The sequence below is a fragment of the Zea mays genome, chromosome 3 (assembly GCF_902167145.1).
Source record: "Zea mays cultivar B73 chromosome 3, Zm-B73-REFERENCE-NAM-5.0, whole genome shotgun sequence".
NCBI lineage: Eukaryota > Viridiplantae > Streptophyta > Magnoliopsida > Poales > Poaceae > Zea > Zea mays.
In genome coordinates, this window is record NC_050098.1 from 171,513,877 (window position 1) to 171,521,116 (window position 7,240).

The 7,240-nt window shown below is 43.5% G+C and overlaps 1 non-coding gene across 1 annotated transcript; it reads left to right on the plus strand.

The window, feature by feature from the left end:
- The first annotated feature begins 231 nt into the window (after positions 1 to 231).
- TRNAL-AAG (transfer RNA leucine (anticodon AAG)) lies at positions 232 to 312 on the plus strand. Its single transcript has one exon. It is a non-coding gene; the product is annotated as a tRNA-Leu (tRNA).
- The last annotated feature ends 6,928 nt before the right edge of the window (positions 313 to 7,240 follow it).

The following is a 7,240-nucleotide window of genomic DNA, read 5'->3' on the forward strand; positions in this document are numbered from 1 at the left end:
AACTGTCCTCTGCCTAGAGAGCCCACATGTTGCCTTCACAGATGGAGCCTTAGTGTGGCATGTTGGCCGGATCTTCTTCGTGTCTCATGGACACCAGCATCCTGAACACGACCTCTTCTCATTAACGGTGAGTAGCGATGATGTTCTGCATCATATTGCAAATGAAAAAAAATCACTGCAACATGACTGAAGAAACAGAAATATGTATAAAGTGAATAATTTTATCAACTTGACGAGATGGCCGAGTTGGTCTAAGGCGCCAGATTAAGGTTCTGGTCCGAAAGGGCGTGGGTTCAAATCCCACTCTCGTCAAATTATTTTTTTATCCTCCCAGTGGCTGCAGTGCTCGTCCTGTTATTTCTTCATTAAATTATTTTAGTTTTTTTCAATGACCATCAAAACTGTTCTTGATTTTACTTATCATTTTTTTATTTAAGACTACTTATCAACTTTTTTATCGATGTAGTTATGGCTTCAGTATTTTTATGACTTGATTTTACTTATCAATTTTTTTTATCAATGAAGTCTCTCGTCAAATTATTTTTTTATCCACCCAATGGCTGCAGGAATGCTCGTCCTGTTATTTCTTCATTAAATTATTTTAGTTTTTTCAATGACCATCAAAACTGTTCTTGATTTTACTTATCAATTTTTTTATTTAAGACTACTTATCAACTTTTTTATCGATGTAGTTATGGCTTCAGTATTTTTATGACTTGATTTTACTTATCAATTTTTTTTATCAATGTAGTTGTGGCTTCAGGAATACTCGTCCAGTTATTTCTTACGTCAAATTATTTTTTGTTTTTTTCAATGACCTTCAAGATTGTTCTTCTTGATTTTACTTATCAACTTTTTCTTCAAGACTATTCTTCAAATCAAATGTAGAATGACACAACCTTCAGCAGCTGAACCTCAAACACCAGTGGTTCCTTGGCATAAGACCTCAGACTTCGCCTCGGTCTAAATTATAATTTGAACAAAAAACAAGCATAAGAGTAACCATAAATAAGCTGTATTGTATAAACCATCACAATTATGCATAGTTTACATTTTGGAGTAATGTACTAATGCTCCTTCAAATCAAATCTAGATAAAGAGTACAACATCAAGATCAAGCTCCTCTTCTATTATGGGCTTTAGACTTCAGTGCCTCACTGATGTAGCCTTCGTCTGGAGGGATCAGAACCCTCCTCTTGTTTACACACCTCTACCAAGGAAGTGAGGCAGGGTTCTACTACGAGGTCTTTACAAAGTTCCATTAGCTTCAGAAAACTCGCTACAGTTTCTAGGAAGCTCCAGTGTAGGGATCCCTCGCCTGACTGCCATCGCAACAAAATCAACCCAAGGACCTCCCTACACTGACCACCTCCTACTGCCCTTGCCCCTATCGGGTAAGGTAGTCCTCCACTAGCTTTCCTAGTTAGTCAGCCAAGGGCGTCCCATACCACCCTTGTGGTAGCACTGTTTTCCCGGGTGGTTCTCCATGTTCCCATTAACATAATGATCTTATCATAAACAGTAAATAATAAACTAATAATAAAAAGTGTAATTATGAGTGATGTATATCTCCATACCCAAAATCACATAAAGCAATAACATGTATGAAAGGGAATTAGGCTTACACCTATTTCCTATACTAATTTTGGTGGTTGAATTGCCCAACACAAATAATTGGACTAACTAGTTTGCCCAAGTTTATAAGTTCTACAGGTACAAAGGTTCACCGTACGCCAATAAAAAGACCAAGAAAAAGGGTTCAAACAAAGGAGCAAAGGGACAACCGAAGGCACCCTGGTCGGGGGCACCGGACTGTCCGGTGTGCCACCGGACAATGTCCGGTGCACCAGGGAAGATCGACTTCAAACTCTTCACCTTCGGGAATTCTCGGAGCCGGCGCGCTATAATTCACCGGACTGTCCGGTGTACACCAGACAGTGTCCGGTGCTCCAAGAGGACGCGGCTCCGAACTCGCCAGTCTCGGGAATTCGCAACGGCTGCTCCGCTAAAATTCACCGGACATGTCCGGTGTACACCGGACTGTCCGGTGTAACAGCGGGGCAACGACTACTTCAGGCGCCAACGGCTACCTGCAGCGCATTAAATGCGCGCCAGCGCGCGCAGGGGTCAGACACGCCCATGCTGGCGCACCGGACACCCTACAGTTCATGTCTGGTGCGCCACCGGTCATCCAGGCGGGCCCAGCGTCAGAGCTCCAACGGTCGGAACCCTAACGTTCGGGTGACGTGGCTGGCGCACCGGACATGTCCGGTGTGCACCAGACTGTCCGGTGCACCATGCGACAGACAACCTCCACCCAAACGGCTAGTTTGGTGGTTGGGGCTACAAATACCCCCAACCACCCCACATTCAAGTCATCCAAGTTTTCCACTTCCCAACCACTTACAAGAGCTAGACATTCAATTCTAGACACACCAAAGTGATCAAATCCTCTCCAATTCCACACAAGGCTTTAGTGATTAGCGAGAGAGATTTGCCGTGTTCTTTTGAGCTCTTGCGCTTGGATTGCTTCTTTCTTTCTCACTTGTTCTTGTGATCAAAGCTCACTTGTAATCAAGGCAAGAGACACCAATTGTGTGGTGGTCCTTGCGGGGAAGCTTTGTTCCCGGTTTTGATTTGAGAAGAGAAGCTCACTCGGTCTGCGGGATCGTTTGAGAGAGGGTAAGGGTTGAAAGAGACCCGGCCTTTGTGGCCTCCTCAATGGGGAGTAGGTTTGCAAGAACCGAACCTCGGTAAAACAAATCAGCGTGTCACTCTTCATTCGTTTGCGATTTGTTTTGCGCCCTCTCCCTCGGACTCATTATTATTTCTAACGCTAACCCGGCTTGTAGTTGTGATTAATTTTGTAAATTTCAGTTTCGCCCTATTCACCCCCCTCTAGGCGACTTTCAATTGGTATCAGAGCCCGGTGCTTCATTAGAGCCTAACCGCTCGAAGTGATATCGGGAGATCACACCAAGAGGGAGATGGAGACCGGCGACAAGCCCACTACGAGTCACGGGAGCACTTCATCGGAAGAGTCCCGCACCAAGAGGAAGGAGAAGAAGAAGGACTCCTCCAAACGGAAGGAGAAAAGATCTTTCTCTTCACACCACAAAGAAAAGAAGGAAAAATCCTCTTCCCACAAGCCGCATCGGAGTGGGGACAAGAAAAAGAGGATGAGGAAGGTGGTCTACTACGAGACCGATTCTTCGTCGACATCCACCTCCGACTCCGACGCAACGTCCGTCACTTCTAAGCGCCAAGAGCGTAAGAAGTATAGTAAGATCCCCTTACGCTACCCTCGCATTCCTAAACATACACCTTTGCTTTCCGTCCCATTAGGCAAACCACCAACGTTTGATGGTGAAGACTATGCTAGGTGGAGTGATTTAATGCGATTTCATCTAACCTCACTCCACAAAAGTATATGGGATGTTGTTGAGTTTGGTGTACAGGTACCATCCGTAGGGGATGAAGACTATGATGTGGATGAAGTGGCTCAAATCGAGCACTTCAATTCCCAAGCCACAACCATTCTCCTCGCCTCTCTAAGTAGAGAGGAATATAACAAGGTGCAAGGATTGAAGAATGCGAAGGAGATTTGGGACTTACTCAAGACCGCGCACGAAGGTGATGAACTCACCAAAATCACCAAGCGGGAAACGATCGAGGGGGAGCTCGGTCGCTTCCGTCTTCGCCAAGGAGAGGAGCCACAAGATATGTACAACCGGCTCAAAACCTTGGTGAACCAAGTGCGCAACCTCGGGAGCAAGAAATGGGATGACCACGAGGTGGTTAAGGTTATTTTAAGATCACTTATTTTCCTTAACCCTACTCAAGTACAATTAATTCGTGGCAACCCAAGATATACACTAATGACTCCCGAGGAAGTAATCGGGAATTTTGTGAGCTTTGAATGTATGATTAAAGGCTCAAAGAAAATCAACGAGCTTGATGAACCCTCCACGTCCGAAGCACAACCGGTGGCATTTAAGGCGACGGAGGAGAAAAAGGAGGAGTCTACACCAAATAGACAACCAATTGACGCCTCCAAGCTCGACAATGAGGAGATGGCTTTAATCATCAAAAGCTTTCGCCAAATCCTCAAGCAACGGAAGGGGAAGGATTACAAATCCCGTTCCAAGAAGGTTTGCTACAAGTGTGGTAAGCCCGGTCACTTTATTGCTAAATGTCCATTATCAAGTGACAGTGACAGGGATAACGACAAGAAGGGCAAGAGGAGAGAAAAGAAGAGGTATCACAAGAAGAAGGGCGGCGATGCCCACGTGTGCCACGAGTGGAACTCCGACGAGAGCTCCACCGACTCCTCCTCCGACGACAAGGACGCCGCCAACATCGCCGTCACCAAGGGACTCCTCTTCCCCAACATCGGCCACAAGTGCCTCATGGCAAAGGACGGCAAAAAGAAGAAGGTTAAATCTAAATCCTCCACTAGATATGAGTCTTCTAGTGATGAAAATGCTAGTGATGAGGAGGATAACTTGCGTACCCTTTTTGCCAACCTTAACATAGAACAAAAGGAAAAATTAAATGAATTAATTAGTGCTATACATGAAAAGGATGATCTTTTGGATTCCCAAGAGGACTTCCTAATTAAGGAAAACAAGAAACATGTTAAGGTTAAAAATGCTTATGCTCTAGAAATAGAAAAATGTCAAAAACTATCTAGTGAGCTAAGCACTTGCCATGACACTATTGCCAACCTTAGAAATGAAAATGCTAAATTAATTGCTAAGGTTGATTCAAATGTTTGTAATGTTTCAATTCCAAATCTTAGAAATGATAATGATGATTTGCTTGCTAAGATTGAGGAATTGAATGTATCTCTTGCTAGCCTTAGAGTAGAAAATGAAAATTTGATTGCTAAGGCTAAAGATTTTGATGTTTGCAACGTTACTATTTCCAACCTTAGAAATGAGAATGATATATTACATGCTAAGGTTGTAGAATTAAAATCTTGCAAACCCTCTACATCTAATGTTGAGCATGTTTCTATTTGCACTAGATGTAAAGATGTTGATATTGATGCTATTCATGATCACATGGTATTAATTAAACAGCAAAATGATCATATAGCAAAATTAGATGCTAAAATTGCCGAGCATAACTTAGAAAATGAAAAGTTTAAATTTGCTAGAAGTATGCTCTATAATGGGAGACGCCCTGGCATCAAGGATGGCATTGGCTACCAAAGGGGAGACAATGTCAAACTTAGTGCCCCTCCTAAAAGATTGTCTAATTTTGTTAAGGGCAAGGCTCCCATGCCTCAGGATAACGAGGGTTACATATTGTACCCTGCCGGTTATCCCGAGAGCAAAATTAGGAGAATTCATTCTAGGAAATCTCACTCTGGCCCTAACCATGCTTTTATGTATAAGGGTGAGACATCTAGCTCTAGGCAACCAACCCGTGCTAAGTTGCCTAGAAAGAAAACTCCTAGTGCATCAAATGATCATAGCATTTCATTTAAAACTTTTGATGCATCTTATGTTTTGACTAACAAATCCGGCAAGGTAGTTGCCAAGTTTGTTGGGGGCAAACACAAGGGCTCCAAGACTTGTGTTTGGGTACCCAAAGTTCTTGTTTCTAATGCCAAAGGACCCAAAATCGTTTGGGTACCTAAAGTCAAGAACTAAACTTGTTTTGTAGGTTTATGCATCCGGGGGCTCAAGTTGGATCATCGACAGCGGGTGCACAAACCACATGACAGGGGAGAAGAGGATGTTCTCCTCCTACGAGAAAATCCAAGATCCCCAACGAGCTATCACATTCGGGGATGGAAACCAAGGTTTGGTCAAAGGTTTGGGTAAAATTGCTATATCTCCTGACCATTCCATTTCTAATGTTTTTCTTGTAGATTCTTTAGATTACAATTTGCTTTCCGTTTCGCAATTATGTCAAATGGGCTACAACTGTCTATTCACTGATGTAGGTGTCACTGTCTTTAGAAGAAGTGATGATTCAATAGCTTTTAAGGGAGTGTTAGAGGGTCAGCTATACTTGGTGGATTTTGACAGAGCTGAACTCGACACTTGCTTAATAGCTAAGACTAACTTGGGTTGGCTCTGGCACCGCCGACTAGCCCATGTTGGAATGAAGAATCTTCATAAGCTTCTAAAGGGAGAGCACATTTTGGGACTAACAAATGTTCATTTTGAGAAAGACAGGATTTGTAGCGCATGCCAAGCCAGGAAGCAAGTTGGAAATCATCATCCACACAAGAACATCATGACAAGTGACAGGCCACTGGAGCTCCTTCACATGGATTTATTCGGCCCGATCGCTTACATAAGCATCGGCGGGAGTAAGTACTGTCTAGTTATTGTGGATGATTATTCTCGCTTCGCTTGGGTGTTCTTTTTGCAGGAAAAATCCCATACCCAAGAGACCTTAAAGGGATTCTTGAGACGGGCTCAAAATGAGTTCGGCTTAAGGATCAAGAAAATTAGAAGCGACAACGGGACGGAGTTCAAGAACTCACAAATAGAAGGCTTCCTTGAGGAGGAGGGCATCAAGCATGAGTTCTCTTCTCCCTACACCCCACAACAAAATGGTGTAGTGGAGAGGAAGAATCGAACTCTATTGGACATGGCAAGAACCATGCTTGATGAGTACAAGACACCGAATCAGTTTTGGGCCGAGGCGGTCAACACCGCCTGCTACGCCATCAACCGGTTATATCTACACCGAATCCTCAAGAAGACATCCTATGAACTCCTAACTGGTAAGAAGCCTAATATTTCATATTTTAGAGTTTTTGGTAGCAAATGCTTTATTCTTGTTAAGAGAGGTAGAAAATCTAAATTTGCTCCTAAAACTGTAGAAGGCTTTTTACTAGGATATGACTCAAACACAAGGGCATATAGAGTCTTTAACAAGTTCTTAGGACTTATTGAAGTTTCTTGTGACATTGTGTTTGATGAAACTAACGTCTCTCAAGTAGAGCAAGTTGATCTTGATGAGATAGGTGAAGAACAGGCTCCGTGCATCACGCTAAGGAACATGTCCATTGGGGATGTGTGTCCTAAGGAATCCGAAGAGCCTCCACATGCACAAGATCAACCATCCTCCTCCACGCAAGCATCTCCACCAACCCAAAATGAGGACGAGGCTCAAGTTGATAAAGAGGAAGAACAAAATGATGAGCCACCTCAAGATGACGACAATGATCAAGGGGGAGATGCAAATGATGAAGACAAGGAGGATGAAGAACCAA